This window comes from Vespa mandarinia, chromosome 19, assembly GCF_050613455.1.
Source record: "Vespa mandarinia isolate Hongniang chromosome 19, ASM5061345v1, whole genome shotgun sequence".
NCBI lineage: Eukaryota > Metazoa > Arthropoda > Insecta > Hymenoptera > Vespidae > Vespa > Vespa mandarinia.
Window position 1 is genome coordinate 1,211,343 of NC_140828.1, and position 21,158 is coordinate 1,232,500.

Sequence of the window (21,158 nt, forward strand, 5' to 3'; positions counted from 1 at the left end):
ACACTTCTTTCCACCCCCTCCCCATCGCCCTCTAACCAATATTTTAAACTGTTTATCGTTTAAAGGAATTACGGTATGTTTTTTCTTCCTCTTATTTCCTCCTTTTTCGTTCTTTCTTTCTCTCGTTTTTTCTTTTTTTTTTACTCTTTCTCTTTTATTTATTTCTTTTTCTTTTTTTTTCCTTTCTCTCTCTCTCTCTCTCTCTCTCTCTCTTTCTTCCTTTCTTTCCTTTTTCTATTTCTTTCACATTATCCCATTCAACAACGATCGCCATCGGGCAATTTTTGTATCTACTTATGGCTCGACGGTATTTCTCGTGAAGAAGAACGAAAGAGGAAAAAAAAAGAGAGAGAAAGAGAAAAAAGAGAAGAAAAAAGCAAATGGAATTTTGATTTATGTCCATCAAGTTTCTTTTTTTTTATTTGAATTTTATATTAAAGGAACAGAGAAAGAGAGAGAGAGAGAGAGAGAGAGAGAGAGAGAGAGAGAGAGAGAGAGAAAGGGAAAATAAATAAAGTGATGAAAAAGAAAAAGAAGAAAATAATAAAATTCGATTTATGCCGAAATAAAATTTTTTCGCATAACCGATTAACGCGTGGTTTTATTGTTTATTTTGTTAAAAAAGAAAAAAAAAAGAGAAAAAAACAAAAATAAGAAAGAAATAAAAAGTAATAAAGAAAAATATTATCTTCGGTTTTGTCTTGGCGTGAAATAAAAGATTTGAAAATAAGCGCCAGCTTTACATCACGTGATATAAATTGATAATCGATACTTTTTGTCGATTGAATCGATCACAAAGAGAGAAAGAGAGAAAGAGAGAGAGAGAGAGAGAGATCGCGTTTATAACACGTTTATGCTTAATAAAAAAACTTATTACATAATTAAAAAATCTAATCGTTCATCTTTCTAATATCGATTTAAAATCGATTTAAGATCGATTTGCCAATAACATCATAGAAACAATTTTATTCATTTACAAGTTACGAATAGGAATCAAAGGTGATACGTAAAGATCATTATCATAGATTCATTGAATTTTCTTCGTTCTTAACCTTTTAACTTTGATAAACAAACTAGAGTGATTCTGAAGGGTATAACGAGGAACAGAAGGTTTACAAACAAGCCTCTCGTCTCTCGATCATCTTATTCCAAGCACGTAGGTCGCTCAGTAGTGTGCCGAACGTCGCATTGTAAGGTAGTTCTATAACTGGAACGAGAAACAGAGAGAAAGAAAGGAAGAAATATTCACACACACACACACACACACACACAGAGAGAGACGTAATGATAATATGGAACGAACGAAAATAAATTTAGCGTTGTTTAATTATAAGCTTTGTTAATTAATTGTTCGCATCGAAAACGCAAGGTACGGAAATATCTTCAAGATATATTTTACGTATACCAGACACACACACACATATATACACACACAGAGAGAGAGAGAGAGAGAGAGAGAGAGAGAGATTCCATTGATTGTAATTAATTATTATTGCTTGGATCTTCGAATATCCGAGTATATCTGGATCGTGGAAAGATCATTTCGACTATGACTAAGGTAATGATCTTCATTACTTTACCTTTTTTATTCTTAATAATCATCTAAATTATTATTCTCGTGTAATGTGAAATATGACAGAATCGATTTGATGTAACGATCAATCGTTATTATACAATTATTTGATTGGGATTATGAAAAGGATTAACATTAACGCATGGATTATGATTAATTAATTAACGAAAATATATGAATCGTCGAAATGATGATGACAACGATGTTGATGATTGACCATTCGTATGCAGTACTATTCGAATGCCTCTAGTTGCGATATAATATTATCGAAATTTCAATCGATAATCCAGTTGGGCATTTTTTTGTTCGTTCGTACGTTCGTTCGTTCGTTCGTTTGTTTGTTTGTTTATTCGTAATTGTCGCGTGATGCCACCGAATGGACCGAAGTCATTCCTGGCGAGGATGTTGACCTTTGCTTTGTGAAAAAAAAGAAGAAAAATACAAAAAAAAACAGAAAAAAGAAGAAGGAGAAGGAAGAAAAAAAGAAGAAGTAAACAACGTGAAAAAAATAATGGTACGAAACATAAATAGTAACATGAGAGAATTTAATTTGATTATAAAATAGGATAATTTAAATCTTATATTATACAACATTTGTAGGACATTTTTTAATGGCGTTTATTTTTAATAAGAACAAATAGATAGGATTAAGAGCATTAAACGAACAATCAAATATTCATGGTGTATTGATGGTGTTATATACGAATAACCGGATACTCCAAATACACTCTGTAAGATCCAGGGAGTTGAACTTCTGTATATGGGGTTATAATGAATAATTTGAGTATGTAGTCGAATATCCGTATAGTAAGAGCACTAGTTGCAATGGCTGCAAATATATATATATACATACATACACACATACACACATACACATATACACACATATATATATATACATAACTCTACACATATATATATATCCCTTTTTTCTACTCTTCGAAAGCTTCCCTCTCTCTCTCTTTCTCTCTCTTGCTCACTCCAACCCCTCTTTTGGTTTCTACCCTCGAAGCTCACACGAACGTATTTCTCTTTCTCCCACCCTCTTCTTCCCTCTCTCTCTCTCTTTTTCCCCCACTCTATCCTCTTTCCCTCTCTCTCTCTCTCTCTCTCTCTCTCTCTCTCTTGCTCGCCGCATCTTCTTCCCTCTTCGTTCTACTCGTACACTTGTGAACTCGTACACTCGCTCATTCAAGCTCAACGCGAGAAAGAGAGAGAGAAAGAGAAAGAGAGAGAGAGAGAGAGAGAGAGAGAGAGAGCGGCGGAGTCGACGCGAGCACGACTACGACGACGACGACGACGACGATGAGGACGAGGACGGTAACGGCGACGATTCAGTCGCGGCCGATCCGCCACGCTGCGAGCTTTGTCGTCGTTAAAGCGCACGCACGCACGCACGCGCACGCACACACATACACACACACACATACACACATAAACACATACACACAACACACAATATATATACACACACACATACACATATATCTAGACTGATAGACAGTCGGACGGAACGCGCGTGCGTTTACGCGTTTTCGTCCTCGCGCGCGTACGTACGCACATACATACATACATACATACATACATACACACAAATGTACTATTACGATTAAAAAAAAAAAAAAAAAAAAATTTGCTTTTCCTCTTTTTCGTCGTTTGTTAAAGTCCATTCGAGATGTATTTAGTTGATTTATAAAATGACGAACGTAGTGAATGATCTAAATCATCGTAGAAAGTGATTTTTCTTTTTGCGGCGTGTGCTTCTGTTCTTTCTTTCTTTGTTTTTTTTTTTTTCTTCTTTCTCTTTTTTTATTTTCCTCCTTGTACTCTTCCTCTCATGGTGTTGTTGACAGTGTGAAAATTCGACGTTGAGAAGAGGGGTGGGTGGGTTGGGGGGAAGGAGAAGGGGAACGAAGAACATTTTGTTTTTATTAAGAACAAGGACATTTTTATTTTCATTGTTGTTATTCGTTATCGTCGTCGTCGTCCTTGTCCTTGTTCTTGTCCTTGTCCTTGTCCTCGTCCTTGTCTTCTTCTTCGTCGTCGTAAGTCGTTGTTGTTCTTTTGAAACTTTAACGTTCATTCAAACGATCAACGTTGATCGATTTAAGATCGTGTGAAAGCATATCGTTAAAAGGATCCTAAAGAATCGCACGAGGATACGTGTACGTACGTACTCGATTAAACAAAGATTTATTATCGTTGTAAATCGTAAATCCGTATTATACGTATATTTCGCGATCCGATTAATAATTTTAATAATAACAATAATAAACAAAAACAGAAACAGGAATAACAACAACAACAACAACAACAACAACAATAACAACAACAACACCAATAACAATAACAATAACAACACCGAGACTTCATAGTAATAAAGATCGATAGATCGAAACCAATCGAGTGAGATCGATCGATGTGCCGTGAAGATAAACGAAACAAGGTGTTATCAATTTCGATTTTTCACTATAAAATCTAACCGCAGACCCTCCTCTTCTGTCTCATCCTCGTTTAAAGTCTATTTCTCTCTAACATCTCCCACCTCTCGTCTGTCCTCCCATTCCACCCCACACCCATTACCCTCCCTTCCACTCCACTCCACTACCCCATTTCGTTTGGTCAAATTTATACGCGGGAAAAGTCTTTTTCTTTGCTTTACGTTTTCGATCGTTACGAGTGAATTAATAATCGAGAAAGATCTTTAATTAAACGTAATCGTTAATTTGATTTGTTCAAGTGAAATGTATAATAAATAAGAAGGGAAGGGAAAGGAACAAATAGAATATACGAAAGAGAACAACAACAATAACAACAACAAGGTAACAACAACGAAAGAAGATGGATGACGATGATCGAGGTGATATTATTCGAGAGGACGAGAGTATACAAAGATGAAAAGAAAAGTAGAGGAAGAACGTTCGATCGTCGAACGTCATCGTCCCGAGTACCCATCGTCGTCGTCGTCGTCGTCGTTGCTGCTGCCGACGTCGTCGTCGTCGTCGTCGTTGTTGTTGCTGCCGACGTCGTCGTCGTCATCGTCATCATCGTCGCCGTCGCCGTTGTTGTTGGTGGCTAGTTAGCGAGCCGAGGATGATGCGCGCGTGTACCTCCGTGCTCCTCGGGATTCCTGGGTCAGCGACGATTAATTATCGACAGTGAGCTTTTGTAACACTGACGTGACACTACATAATTATTATTACGTGTGTATGTGTGTATGTGTGTCTGTGTGTGTGTGTGTGCATGTGGGCTTGTGTATGCGTGTACGTTGTGTGTGCATGTTCATGCATATGCGTGTGTAGATATGTGTATGTATGTCTATCTGTTTGTCTATCTGTCTCTGTCTGTTGGTCACTTTGACGTTTCTCAGAATATTAGAGAAAGAGAAAGATAGATAGATAAATAGAGAGAGAGAGAGAGAGAGAGAGAGAGAGAAAAAGTAAAAGATAAGAAAAGAAAAAAAAAGGAGAAAAACGAACGAAACGCATCATCGTTCTCATTATCGTCATTTTATATTCCTTTAAACAATCGTCGTTATTGTTATAATAATAATAATAATTATTATTATTAGTATTGTTATTATTATCATCGTCGTTATTCTTTGAATAATTATCATTCTAAGAATTTTAAATGAGAAAAATAGATATATTTGTGGGGTACGGTGACGCATAGCGATGATGCGTCGTCGATCGTTTGTATCTGGGAGAATTAAGAAGAGAAGGAGGAGGAGGAGGAGGAGGAGGAGGAGGAAGGAGAAGAAGAAGAAGAAGAAGAAGAAGAAGACAGTAAGCAAACGAAGCGAGAATAGAGAAGAACAACGACCTGTCCGATAGATATCGATAACTATCCTGTTTCTCTCTCTCTCTTTCTCTCTCTATATCGTATATTGTTTTCCTTTTCTTTTTTCATCTATGTGTACGTACCTATGCGTATATGATGTGTGTCACGGAAGAAGGATAGATAAATAGATAGATAGATAGATAGATAGATCGATAGATCGATAATAAGATGAAGAGGGGAGAGTTCAAGCGTCTCGAGGACGAGGAGAAGAATTTGTGCTGGTGTTTGCTTTAGAACGTCGTTACACGTGCGTGTATACTCTTATTTAAAATAATCCCATTTTTTGATCTGACGAATTCGATTGGAAGAAGAAAAAAGAGAGAAAGAGAGAGAGAGAAAGATATATATATGTATGTGTTCATATCTGTATCTATATATATATATATATATATATATATATATATACATATAAATAAGGTAATTTCTTCGATTCGACCAGAAGGCAAAGGATCAGGTCACGTGATATTCGATCGTAAGTTTCAATTCTTTCCCTTTTATATGTGAAAAACTCTCTTGTTATTTATCCTCGAATATATATTTACATACATATATATATGTATGTATCGAATCGTGTCATTGATAGAAGGGATAGACGCAGGTAAACATATCCTTTAACGTCTTTGAGTTTGTTCCTGATAGCAAGCAAGCAAGCAAGCAAGCAAGCAAGCAAGCAAGCAAGCAAGCAGGCAAGCAAGCAGGCAAGCAAGCAGGCAAGCTGATTTTTATTTGTTCGATTTTGTTTTTTTTTTTTTTCGATGATACATAGGTACATATCTTCGAGATTTTTTTTAAGAAAAAATTATTTACCTTTAGGATTGGCTATCTTTGAATTGATTGAAAAATATTCGTAGTGATAACAGAGAAAGAAAAAATGAGAGAGAGAGAGAGAGAGAGAGAGAGAAAGAGAAAGTGGGGGAGGAGGGTAACGAGATTAGAATAAAATTATATTTTGAAGTAAAAAAAATGCCGACGGGTAAATAGACAGGTGATATCTTAAATTAGTATAACGTTGTTTTCTTACCAAAAATTAGCAACGACGATAAGTTCTCTTATCTTGTCGACACAGCGATTTTCTTTATCGGCCTTAAGAACTTTATTGTCGTGGTCACCGATGCAACCAGATATGTAACACACACATATACACATATACATACACACACACACAGATAGATAAAAAGAAAGAAAGAGAGAGAAAGAGAGAGAGAGAGACAGAGAGAGAGAGAGAGACACATGCGCAAATACGCATATAAACATTAGAACATACTGAAACAAGATTCTATCGTGTAACACACAGTATAGTTTCGCGTGACAGCTCGAATAAGTGTTCGTAGCTATTTGTCCGGTCACGTGTACTATATTTTGTCTGCGGATCGTACTGCAGGATAGCAGTCTAGCTATCGCTTTGAAAATTCGATCGGAACATCTGTGTACGTACATATATATCTATATATATATATATATATATATATATATATATCTACGTATATGTATCTATCTCTATCCTATGTATCTATAGGAAGCAACGAAAAGGTAAAGAGCAGAGAGAGAGAGAGAGAGAGAGAGAGAAAATGGGACATGAGTGGTTGATACTCGGGTTAAAGTTCGTTGCCAAAGCTCTAACATAATTGTCGGTCTTCTCTCTCTCTCTCTCTCTCTTTATCTACCTATCTATCTCTCTCTTGACACACCACTTCTGTCACCGACGACGCATTTAATTAAAGGCCACCTCGAACATCGTGACGTTTTATTGCACGTCTCAGCAACATTCTTGGACAATCAATGTCTCTTCACTCATTCTCATACCACTGCCATTTTCTCTCTCTCTCTCTTTCTCTCTCTCTCTCACATTCTCTTTCCACATCATCTTTACCTTCTAGTTAGGTTCGATATAACAAGGGCAAGTGTGAAACCTTGACATAAGAAGCAAAGGCTTTAAGATCTTTCAACGTAAGCCTCGCGACTTGGCTTATCATCGTTGAGCATTTTTCTTTTAATCGAATACTATCCCATCTACTACTACTACTACTACTACTACTACTACTACTACTACTACTATTACTATTACTACTATTACTACTCCTACTATTACTACTACTACTATTAATACTAATACTAGTACTACTACTACTAGTATTATTATTACTATTAGGGCTACTATGTCACTTGTTAAGACTTTCTTTTCTCTTAACTTCTATTCTATTCTGTTCTGTTCTATTCTATTCCATTCTATTCTATTCTATTCTATTCTATTCTATTCTATTGGTCACTCATCTATTATCTTCTATTTACTTTGTGATCGCTTTCGTATTCGACTTTGACAATTTTTCGGCCCATTGCCAATTATTATTATTATAAGTATAATAATAATAATTATAATTATTATTATTATTAGTATCGTTATTGCTGGGACCATCATTGTTATCATCATCATCATCGTCATCGTCATTATTATTATTATTATTATTATTATTATTATTATTATTATCGGAGCAGGATCCAAGCTAATTTCGAAATGTGGAACGTTCGAAAATCTGATTATACCGATGAGAATGTAATGATCGCTAACATTCATTGTTTTAAATGAGATTCGATTGGGAATCCCGATTGAAATTATATTCCTTTTGTATCTAATTAAACGCACGACAGACGATCACCTGTCTGTCTGTCCATTCAATTTTTTTTCTTTTTTTTTTTAATTTTTTGTCGTCCTTTTTTTCTTCTTTTTTCCTTGTTTTTTTTTTCTTTTTCTTTTATTCGTTTCCTTCGTGAAATTAATTGATTATTGTAAGAGATACAAAAGATAGATAGATAGATAGATATAGATAGAGAGAGAGAGAGAGAAAAAGACAAGAAAACAAAATAACTTCATAAAATGATCTTTTATCATCAGAAAAGTGAAAATGTGCTCGAACGAGATCATCATCCATTTATAAACTATCGATGTGAATAACGAAACAGGAGTTTAATTAACCGTTATAATCTTTATTATAAGTAAACTATACGTGAATTTCCCTCTCCCCCTCTTCCCTTTTCCGTTTTCCCTTTCTCTACTTCTCTCACGCTCCCTTTCCACCACAATTCTCTCTTTCGTTCTCAATATCGTCGTCGACATTTCTATAGACACATATACACATATACACATATACGTACATGCATACATACCTACACACATGTTTATATATATATATATATATATGTATATATATATTACTTACATATGTCGTATCGACCGATCGTGTTCTATATGTAAGCTTCGTACGCGTTGTTTATAACAATTGTTTAAAGAGCAGATGCAAAGTTGTAGAGAATTTTTGATCGAGTTTAACGACAATGCACCATTGCGTTCTAAAGTCTGCCTATCTCTAACATGACCGACCTTTTGTTTTTCCACGAAGCGTGTGAAATAATTACCAACGTTAGTTACAATTTATGTCTTTGACGCGAAACTGTTTTGCGAAATACGAGTAAAACTCGGTCTTGAGACAGAGAGAGACAGAGAGAGAGACAGAGAGAGAGAGAGAGAGAGAGAGAGAGAGAGAGAAAGAACGTTTCAACGAACTGCAAGTTAAGTGGGACTCTCAGTAAAAACATTGCGTGACGGACCTATTTAAAAAGCAATTTTGCGAGACAGAATGAGACACACAAGAGCTTCTCTTTTTCTTTTTCTTTTTCTCTCTCTCTTATTTTTTCTTTTCTTTTTTTTTTTTTCATGTATTCCTTTTTCTTTCTTTCTTTCTGTCCATTCCATTCCATTCCATTTTATTTTCCTACTTCTCTTTATCCTTGCGCTAGTATTTATATATATATATATATATAAAAAAAAAAAAAAGAAAAAAAAATGAAAAAAAGGTCCAAAACAAAAAAAAAAAGAAAGAAAGAAAGAAGGAACGAAACGAAACGAAGAAAGAAAAAAGAAAAAGGAAAAAGGAAAGAATTATGTATTACAATGGACGATCAAAGAACGAATAGATACCAAAAGAGGAAAGAAGAATCACGGTGCACGTAATCTCGACGGGAAGGATTTATTAAAACGCATCAAAATCTATGATATTATTACGTGATAACCAAGTAAAAGAGGGAAAAATCGAGAACACGAGTACGACGACGACGACGACGACGACGACGATGACGACGACGACGACGACGACGACGACGACGACGACAACGACGACGACGAGTCGGACTTTAAAGATGAATTCAATCTCAATTACGTTTATTAAGTCGATCTTCTCGATGTCTCGCGTGAGTTCTTCGCGATCCGGAATTTTCTCTTTCTCTTTCTCTTCCTCTCTTTTTCTCTCTTTTTTTTTTTTCCTTTTTCTTTTCTTTTTTTAAATTAATATTACCTCCTCCTACTCCCCCTCCTTCTTCTTCTTTTTCTTTTTTCGTTTTATTAACTCTACATTTCTTCTATCATTTTCTCTCTTTCTCTATCGCTTATCTCATTCGAATTAATCGACTGGCAAGTTGCGAATAGATATTTTTTTCTTTCTTCTTCTTATTTCGAATCATTATCCCTTGTTTTGTTCTCTCTCTCTCTCTCTCACTTTTTTTTTATTTCATTTTTAATTACCCTTTTTTTCTTCTTCTTCTTCTTCCACTTTAGAACAACGTATGTAAATATATGAGTAAATAACAATCATAAATCGCCTTACGATTTTTATTCGATTTCTTTTAATAAATTTTTTAATCAGTAATTACACATACGTACGTACGTACGTACGTGTGCCTTTGTAATTTTGAAAGGGAAGAAAGAGAGAGAGAGAGAGGGAGAGAGAACGAAAAAAGAAAAGGAAAAAAAGAAAAGGAAAAACAGAACGTTTTTCGCGATTTTAAAACGCTATGTGCGATAGAGAAAGAACGGAAAGGGCGAGTAGATGGATTGGGGAAGCAAGAGGGTTAGGGAGGAGGTTAGGAGGAGGAGGAGGAGGAGGATGTAGAGATGGAGGGCATGGATGGGAAGAAAAGGACTGTGTGTGTTGGTCGTGACCCAGTGAACTAATTTTACTCGTTCAGACCGGTGTACAACTTTGTCCATAATGTCGAACAAGAAGGGGACAAATTCAAAAATTCTATTCCTCGGCCGGACAGAATTCGTTATGTTCGTTCGAGAGGACAGAAAAAGAGTGGAGTGAAGAGATAAAAAGGGGATAGGTAGAGAGGGAGAATGAGGTCCACGGGAATGGCGAATTTTGATTAAAAATTGGACGTTCTTTTTTTTTTTTTTCCATCTCTCAAACTTTTTTTTTTTTTTTTTATTCTCTTTCTCCCTCTCTCTTTTTCTCTCTCTCTCTCTCTCTCTCTATCTCGACGGAGACAACGGTAATGGATCGTTCGACAAGTTTTCATCCGTAGTTCTGCATTTGACGTAATGACCAAAATAGCTATAGTTCCGGTGGATGGATTCGCGTAATTCAGGATCGCGGCACCCAGTACGAAGGGGCGATTTCCAATTACATCACCGTGTACGAGCGGTCGATTAATCGACGCCGTCGAGCGGAAATGAGAAATGCTCGCTTTACTCGTCCGTCGGATTATCCATCGGCGAGCGCCGTTCGTGTGATCTTCGATCGTCATTTTGAAACAACCAGAGGGTAAAGAACTGAAAAATAGAGAGATAGACAGATAGAGATAGATATAGAGATAGAGAGAGAGATAAAGAAGGTTAAAGTAAATAGAGAACATTCGTCGGTCGGTAAAAATTGTAGTACAGTTGTTAGATATGTCGAGATTAACAATCGAATTGAAATTAAAAATTGAATTTCTCATCTTGATGAAATTATAGTTTCTTTCTATTATATAATATGTATATATATATATATATATATATATATATATATATATATACATGGGTACTATATTTACACTGTAATATTGTTGAAAAATTAATTAAAATGATAAGTGAGGTAGAAATGGATCTACATCGAGCAATTGATCCATCTATCATATAAGTTTATAAAAACTTATGAATTACATTCATTTTTGTTTTCTTTTTTCATCTTTTTTTCTTTTTGAAAAATCAATCAATCCTAATAAGGGGATTACTCTCGATGTAAAAATTGTTTTAAAAAATATTATTACTATTACTATTACTAGTATTATTAATAGTATTTCTATGAACTTTTATACCGCGAATAGAATAATTTTCAAGAGCCAATTAGGGATGCGCATTTTACTCATCGTTGAATATATGTATATATATATATATATATATATATATATATATATATATATATATATATATATATATATTGGATCAATGTCTTGGTCGTGTCGTGCTATTGATCATAGTCAAAAGTGTCTCCTTTAACGTAAAAGGATTAAAGCCTGTTAAATGTACGGTATAAATGGATTATAAAAACATGCTTAAATTAAAGTCGAATAGAATTTATATATAGCGTCTATTAATGACTATATTATTATTATATAATATATCACGTTGGAATTAATGACAATGATTAATAAACGATGCTGAAAATAGGTGAATTTTCGATTGTGTCGAATGTTAAAGGAGAGATGCAAAGGGATAAATAAAAAAAAGAAACAAAAAACTAATATAAAAGAGATAGATAGATAGATAGATAGAGAAAGAGAGAAAGGGAGAAAGAGAGAGAGAGAGAGAGAGAGAGAGAGAGAGAGAGAGAGAGAGAGATACAAAGATACAGACAAGAGAGAATAGCATCGAGGGGTAGGAAACAATTTGTTACGAATGACAGAGTATGTATGAATGTATGTATATAACATATATCTATGTATATATGTAAATACGTACGTATATATTGGTAGAGGTATCTATCTCGTAGTAGTTATGTACCAGGACGAAATTAAATTTGGTAGGACGAATCTTTTGTTTTTCGTGTATCATACAACTAACACACATCGAACAGAATGATAGAGAGAGAGTGAGAGAGATAGATAGATAGATAGAGAGAGAGAGAGAGAGAGAGAGAAGAGAGGGCCATTTATAAATATACGTGACCACCGAGCCGTTTACACACTCTATCTCGCGAATTCATCGTGCCAATGAGCATACGTGCGATGCTCTTGTTGCTATACCTAAATACCTTTAAACGTTGCCATCCCAGTTCCTCGTATTCAACGAAACGTATACGGAACAGTCTCGTTACGAGGATAGAAGTCAACCGAATGAACGAACATATGTACGTATAATATAATATGTATGTATGTATGTATGTATGTATGTATCTATGTATGTATATATGTATGTAACTTACAATCTTATACTTCATCCACATCGTTTTCATCGTCGTCGTTCATCGTCGTTATCGTTGTCGAGTCAAACAGATTTCATGCATCTAGAATTTCTAAGAAGATGCTTTTAGATGCACTCGAGTGCACTTCAACTTATTCGTAAATTTTGGGTGAAAAGCTTTCTTCCCTAGAAAGAGAAAGAGAGAGAGAGAGAGAGAGAGATTAAAAATATATATATATATATATATATATATATAAATATGCGTATAGAGAGATACGTGCATAATAAGTGCATAATAAGTATATAAATGTTTATATTGTATTCTAATATATTGTGAAACATTATCAAGTATATCATAGGGAAGTACCGTTCGATGAAATTTTATTAATTACATCGATACGATGAAATCAATTACGCGAGCTTTACACGATCGGCTTTTATGGTCTAGACATTGGCTCGTTAATCTTCTTTCATTCCGTATCGTAATTATATTCTACAATGCTCAAAATAACAACAACAACAACAACAACAACAACAACAACAACAACAACAACAACAATGGTTATAAACAGAGTCTATTTAATTTGTTCGTTCTCTTTGAGATTTTCCCTCTCTTTATCTCTTTTCGTTCGTTTCATTTTTTTCATTTCTTATTTTTATTACTTTTTTATTATTATTATTATTATTATTATTATTATTATTATTATTATTATCATGATTCTTTTTTTTTCGTTTTCTTTTTTATTTCTTTTTCCTTCTATTTTTTTTCTATCTTACCATCTTCATTTAATATATCGCGCTCTGGTGTATGTAATCTCGTGTAGCTTGCCAAAACAAAAACGGCTGAGTGCTATCAATAAACATCGGGTGGTAAAATTAATTCGTGGTTATTCTCTCTCTTTCTCTCTCTCTCTCTCTCTCATTCTCTCATTCTCTCTCTATCTATCTCTTTATATTTTTTATACGTGTAGATATGTATACGTGTTTGTTGTTATCGATGACCAGGTGTTCCATAACAAAATAACATTCTCTCAATAGTAGTCATTACGTGTCTCTTTTTCTCTCTCTTTTTTTTTTTTTTTTTTGCTAATAATTCTGTATAAAAGACAAACGAGAGAGAGAGAAAGAGATAGAGAGAGAGAGAGAGAGAGAGAGAGAGATTGCTATCATTTCTGCATCTAGCTTTTTTCGCTTATCAAATTTTTATCTTTCTTTTCACACCTATCATATGATTAATTCGTAACATTGAGAGAGCCTGAGAGAGAGAGAGAGAGAGAGAGAGAGAGTAGGGATTATTACTGTTAAAGGAAGAATCCCTTGAGAGCAATCCTGAACTTCACTATCAAGATGACAAATCACAGAGTCAGATAGCGTATCACCGTGTATATGTGTTTTGTGTGTGTAGGTATTGTATGTATTCCAGAGCATACGCCTTGATTCGCCTCTACTGTTAGAGAGACAATGGGATACCTTGTATTCTGTATTATCTGTTCTATACATATATACATACATACATACATACATACATATATACATATGTGTGTATCTTCCTTTATATCCGTATGCGTTACATGGTAACACGTCTGATAAACGAAAACAGTATTCTCGTCATGTTTCAATTTGTTGTATGTTGCATTTTTTTCTTTTTTTTCTTCTATCTTTCTTTTTTCTTTTTTTTTCTCTCTGTCTTCCTCTCTCTCTCTCTTTCTCTATATTTCTCTCTTGCTTATTTTAATAACGAGTTTCAACTATATTCGATTATATTGTACATCTAATTTGTCTTTCCTGTTTCTTTCTTTCTTATTTTTTTTTCTTTTTCTTTTTTCCTATTCCCCCCTCCCCCTCTTCCCTCCCACTAATTTCCATTATTTTTATTTTCTTCGTTCGTTCGTTCATTCTCTTTGTCAGAGTCACTATATTTTTTTTCTTTCTTTCTTTTTTAATCGTCCCTTTATATATTTGTTTATTTCTTCTTTATACATATATATATATATATATATATATATATATATATATATATATAGGGGTTCGTTCGTTTCTTCTTCATTTCTTTCGTAATTTTTTTGCTCTCTTTTTCTTTTTTAATTTGTATCTTTCCTTTTTTTTTTTATCTTCACTCAAAATACTTTCTGATATAACGCACGCATGATTTCTCTGTCGAAGAAAACAAAAAGAAAACAAAAAGAAAACAAAACAATAAAGCACTAGAACGTAGGATAAAACATGTAACCAATTTTCGTGTCGTAAAAAAAGACATAAGGTCAGGTTTGTCGTTGGAATCGAGAGAGAGAGAAAAAGCAAAAAAAAAAAAAAAAGAAAAAAAGTATATCGATAAATAAGCACAAAAAATGGAACATCGCACAATCCCTATTCATTTTCTTGCTTCGTTCGAAAATAACCGTTCTCTTCAACCATCCTTTTCCTTTTCCCTCACTCCCATCCTCATCCTCATTCCTCCTCCTTCATACCCATTAACCCCCCCTCCCGCCCTTTTCTCGACAACTTCCTTTCATTGTTAGGTAGATTTGTTTGCCAAAGAGAAGAATGGCAGAAAAATGTATTCTAACTTTTCTATCTCTATATTTCTCGTCTAGATAACGTATCTCGTGCACTTTCTCGTTGTTACCACCATCATCGGCCTATTTCCTCTCTCTCTCTCTCTCTCTCTCTCTCTCTCTCTCTTTTTCTATGAGCCTCCTTTTCTCTCCCTTCCTACCCACTTCTCCTACATCCGACAAGAACTTCAACCTACAGGCAGTACGTGTACCGATGTCGGAGACGTTACCACGTTGAAAAGAGTGGCTCTCCTGTGGGTCGTCATATTTTCTGCGGCATGAAATTCAATTCCGCTTGATTCCATGAGACTTCTGCTGGCGTTATTACGGGTACCTTTGTGCCAGGGATCAGACCAAGGATTACGGATGCCAGAGCCTTCGAGAAAAGCTTCTGGGGAGAGGAGAAGGGGAAAAAAAAACGAGAGAGAGAGAAAGAGAGTGTGAGAAGAGGATAGATAGTGGTAGTAGGAGTAGTAATAGTTGGGGGTAATGGAAAGGAGTTGGCACATAATGAAGGCAAATTCGAAAGTGTGTTAGAGAAAGAGAAAGAAGAGAGACAATGAGGAAAAAAAAGAATGGAAAAAATGAGAGAGAGAAAGAGAGAGAGAGAGAGAGAGAGTGAAGGGCTTCACGAATAATTCCCTAGGGATTCTTTTATTAATGGACCCAATTTTCTATTCCCTCTCCCCAAATCCCCAACTCCGAATGGTTACCACGTCGAATTACTAGATCGAAAAGTTTTATGGATTACAATGAGAATATCGAGTAATCTTTTTTTTTTGTTCTACCTCTCTCTCTCTCTCTCTCTCTCTCTCTCTTCCTATTATTTTTTTCTCTCTATCGTACATTTACGTACTATCGAATCGATTTAATCTGACGAGACGATAAATGCCAAATTTCTTTTTTTCTCTCAGTGATTTTGTATCAATATTTTTTCTTCTTCTCTCTCTCTCTCTCTCTCTCTCTCTATCGTTTTTTTTTCTATCTATCACTTTGTTCTCGTATACGTAGACACGAGGAATATTATTATTTTTATTGAAAACGCAAAAAAAAGCTTGTTGATGTTTCGATAGTAACAGATAGACAGATACATATATATATATATATATATATATATATATATATATATATATATATATTGTATTGTATTGTATTATATGCACTTATGTAGGTATTTAAATATATATATATATACTCATCTAGAATCATTGGTAACATGAAAAACACACACATACATAGATACATACATACGTACATACGTACATACATACATACATACACACACAGATTAAACGATTCAGTTAGTGCACAAGTGCATTATTACCGTTGGGAAAATTTATTTGCATGATATTCGCGTTGTCGTCAATTTTGTTGTGGTACGGTGTAGGATAATATAGCATAGTATAGTATATTATCGTATCATACCGTATCGTATCGTATCGTATCGCATCGTATCGTATCGTATAGTATCGTATTGTATCGATGAAATAACCTTTCGAAAGAGAAATTCAAGGATTTATACGTGCATTTGTTTAACAATAATAAATATACGACAAATGTTTATGTTGATGATATTATACATAAATGTAAATACGAGTCCGGTCAAGCTTTGCTTTTATGTTAACAGAATCCATTTAATCCTTCTCTCCCTCCACTCCCTCCACTCCCTTTCACTCCATCACCAACACCAATTACTCTTGTATATTTTAAATAGCCTGTTCTGTCCAATGAATCTATGAAATGTTGAAAATAATGTATTAATCTTGTCCGATGAATATTATTAGAATGTATTTTATACGTAAAGAGAGAGAGAGAGAGAGAGAGAGAGAGAGAGAGAGAGGGAGAGAAGAACCTACGTCCACTCGATTGGTTCGTTCGATGTCTTCTTTTTTTATCACTAGCTAGTCCCTAATTCCCTATCACCTATTTCTCACCAAGTAAGCAAGCAACCAAGCAACCAAACAAGCAACCAAGCAAGCAACCAATCTATCTCCTCCCTCCTCGTATATTTTGATTAATGACAACATGTGCTTTTGAGACATCGTCGTTGCCAAAATCGCATTAAAAGCGAATGAGTATGCTGAGAGACGATGGTGTCATTAAAATGATGCGTGGCTCTTGGCCAGATCGGAAAGATTTAAGCAAGACCTTAAAATACACGTTTCCGATCTATTGCAACTAGAATATTAATCATGGTTTAAAAGATAGATAGATAGATAGATAGATAGATAGAGAGAGAAAGAAAGTATGTGTGAGTTAGAAAATTGAACGAAAATAAATTTTTTTTTTACCATTTTTCCATAATAATTTGAAATTTTACGATATATGTTCATTAATTAATATTAATTATCGTCAAATCGTTATTATATCATAAACGATAAAACTATTGAAATTAGTCAATAATGATTTGTTTCCTATCTCTCTCTCTCTCTCTCTCTCTCTCTCTCTCTCTCTCTCTCTCTCTCTCTCTCTCTGTCTGTCCATCTCTTTTCCCGTCGATATTGTATAGGGTTGGTTCGAACTTTAAGCTTCATTGTCGGACTAACGGACCCTTGTCGCAACCCTTGGTCGAACGGGGCCGAAATCGATATTCGGCACCAGACAGGGTCGGTGGCTGCTTTTGATGGCAATACGAATCCTCCTTTCCTTCTCCATTTACCTTATCCCTCAACTTCGTGCTTATTTCTATACCTTCACCCTTTGAGTCTAATCCTCACCCCTCCTTATCCCATTCCATCCTATCCCATCCTACCAATTCACTCACTCACTCACTCACTCACTCACTCATACCCATTTATCTGTTTTCTGTGTCCTTCTCTAACAATTCCCTAAGAAAGTCGCACCTTTTTGGTCGGAAGAGTAATGTGTCTTTTGATCAAACCATTGAAAAGATATATATGTGTGTGTGTGTGTGTGTGTGTGTGTTTGTCTTTTTCATCTCAAACTTTTTCTCTTTCTACCTCTCTCTGTCTTTCTTTAGGGCTAAAAAAGAAAAAGAAATTTGGGAATAATGAGACATTTATACTCTCGGTTGATAAGAAAACGAGTGTTGTAATCGTGAATGTGAAAAGTGACTAATGAAACGAAAGAATCAGTTTTCTTTTTCTTTGTCTCTTTTTGTCTTTCTATGTATGTCTCTGTCTGTCTGTCTGTTTCTTTCTTTTTGTCTCTGTATCTCATCGATTCTCGATTCTTTGGGAGGGTTAAATTAAAGGGAAGAAAAATCATTTGTCGAAGGGTCGAAGATTAAAATGGTGGGAGTTCTTGTCCTGATAAAAGCTCGTTCACTAAGAGAGTTTCTCACTTTCTTTCTATCATCATTCTCTCTCTTCCTCTCTTCCTCTCTTCCTCTCTCTCTCTCTTTGTCTTTGTTTTTATCTCTCTCTTCTACTGTTTCACTCTCACTCTTTTCTTTTTCAATTTTTTTCTCTTTCTTTTTTCTTTCCTTTTATTTCTTCCTTTTTTTTTTTTTTTTTTTCTTTTTTGTCTTCTGTATCATTCGAATTGATCTATCTTTCGATCCTGTTTTTTTTTTTTTTTTTTTTACGTACATCAGCAATGATCAGGACAGGAACAAATTAATTCTTATGAATCATTAATACTATTAACAAAGAACTTGTTCTGGATTTAATTCGCGTACGTGACGCGATTAATGGATTTCCACGCGTGTTTGTTTTCCTTTCCGATTCTTTTCTCTCTCTCTCTCTCTCTCTCTCTTTTCTCTTTTTTTTTTCTTTCCCTTTTTCAACCATACCTCGCGTGTGTATCTCAAGGGATAGATCATGTCAACGACTACGACGTATTATGACGACAACCAATTACGACAAGTTGACATTTATGAATAAAATTTAAAATTAAAAGATAAAGAGAGAAAAAGAGAGAGAGAGAGAGAGAGAAAGGGATAAGGGATGAGGGATAGAAAAAAAAAAAGAGGAAGAAAATAAACATAAACGATAGACTTTCTCGTGTTCGGTCAGTTATTTATTATATGGTGACCTTGTTAGAAAGAAAGAAAGAAAGAAAGAAAGAAAGAAAGAAAGAAAGAAAAAAGTAAGAAGAAAAGAAACTAGGAAAAAAATCTAAGTGTTAGCTTAGCACGCAAAGTCTTCTCGCAAACCTATAATTAATTTCTTTTGGAGAAAGAAAACGCGATTTCTTTTCTCTCTCTTTCTGTCTCACTTTTTCAAGAGAGAACCTTGACAATTCTCAAGGTTCTTCATCGTCTTTGTGACCAATGGTTCGTGATTTCATTTTGGAGTAAACGAGAGAGAGAGAGAGAGAGAGAGAGAGAGAGAGAGAAAGAGGGAGAGAAAGATAAAAAGAGAGAAAGGGGTCACGGGTCGTAGGTCACGATCGACGTGCGATAAATTTCGTTTTCTTCTTTGCAAAGAAATAAAAAGAGTAAAAAAAAAGAGAATAAAGAGAGAGAGAGAGAGAGAGAGAGAGAGACGAAAAAATAAAAGTTATATATATATATATTTACACGTGTGTGAATTCGTAAAATTACACCGACCATCGAAATGCTGGCAGTGTTCTTGTTAAACGAAAGAAAAAAAAAAAAAAGAAGAAAAAAGAAGGGGCTCTTTGTCCGCTGGTTTTTGCTTCCTTTTAAATAACAGCTCATATACTTTCTTTTCTTTTTTTCTGCCTTTTTTTTTTTTTTTTCTTTTTTCTTTTTTTTTTGTTCCTCTTTTCCTCCCTTTCCCTTTTTGCCCTTTCATCTTTCATTATCCGATGTTCCAGTACACTTTTATCCCTTTCATTATTCCGTTCTGTTTACCATCTCAATTGCAATTACTCGTGAAAATGTTTCGTTTACATTCCTCCATCTATCTTTTTATCCATCTATCTATCCCATCTATCCATCCCATCCAACCATTTATCCATCTATTTATTTATTTGTTTATTTATTTATTTATTTATTTATTTATTTTTCTGCCATACGTCTACGTTTCTTTATTTTTTTTAAGTAAATATTTCTTTTCTTTCTTTCTTACTTTTTCATTCGTCCTAAATCATGTTCATTAACAAATTTAATTGGATATTCCTCTTCTCCTTTTTCTTTATCTTCCATTTAGTATAATCCTTAACGCGAATCCCTTTTTGATAATCAAGGAATAATTTTGATAATAATCCCACCCTATCCCCCCACCCTTTATCTTCGATCGTCATCCCTCAATTCTCGTTCTCGTCATGTTCTCAGTTCTCGAATATATTTTGAGAAATTAAATTAATTTCTTTTGTTCTTTTTTTTTTTTTTTTTTTAATTAAAATTCGCTTTAATTTCGTATGCTTTGTTTTCTTTTTTTTTCTTTGCTTTTCTCTTTTTTTTCTTTTTTTTTTTTTTTTTTTTTTTGTAAATTGTTTGTCTTCATTGTTAGCCCGTAGATAGTTAACGAAGCAAGAAGAAAATGTCTGATCTTTTTTATTATTAATTATTATCATTGAATGTATTTAACGTAGATACGTTGACACATACATATATATATATATATATATATATATTGGATATTTAAATATAATGATAAATTGAATTAACATAAAACATAAAAAGTTATCTGACAATTAAATATAAACAATTAAATATATACGTTCGTATTTGTATTCAAAAATGATTTGTGAACATTTATAATTGAATAAAAAAGATATGAAAGTAAGTTCGATATACTAAGTAAGTAGAGCAAGTTAAAAAAAAAAAAAAAAAAAAAGAAAAAAAAAGAAGAAAAGAAAAGAAAAAAAAGAAAGATAACATTTCACGCGTTATAAAAAAAAGATCCTTGAAAAATTTACACGATTGATATTAACAAATTTACGTTTCGATAAATCACATGACATTTTGCAATATATTAATTTATTAACAATTTATTTTAATATATATTTCGAAAGCTTTTAAAATAACTACGTAGTTATTACTCTTATCTACGATAATGTAGTATATCTCGAACGGATTTCGAAGTTTAACGAATGGCAATGAATT

The 21,158-nt window shown here is 34.1% G+C and overlaps 1 protein-coding gene across 15 annotated transcripts in view; it reads left to right on the plus strand.

Annotated features, from left to right (window-relative positions):
• Positions 1–1,145: 1,145 nt before the first annotated feature.
• The window catches only part of LOC118447968 (octopamine receptor beta-2R), a 58,365-nt gene continuing 38,352 nt past the window's right edge, over positions 1,146–21,158 (plus strand). For 5 of the 15 annotated variants that reach the window (XR_004840019.2, XM_035880584.2, XM_035880583.2 and 2 more), the window contains exon 1: positions 3,472–4,731. The gene's annotated coding sequence lies outside the window, so the exon portion shown is untranslated. Of the gene's footprint in view, positions 1,370–1,429; positions 1,559–3,471; positions 4,732–5,865; positions 5,886–12,417; positions 12,574–21,158 lie in introns of those variants that run through there. The other 10 variants (XM_035880573.2, XM_035880570.2, XM_035880571.2 and 7 more) reach the window with 10 other exon arrangements.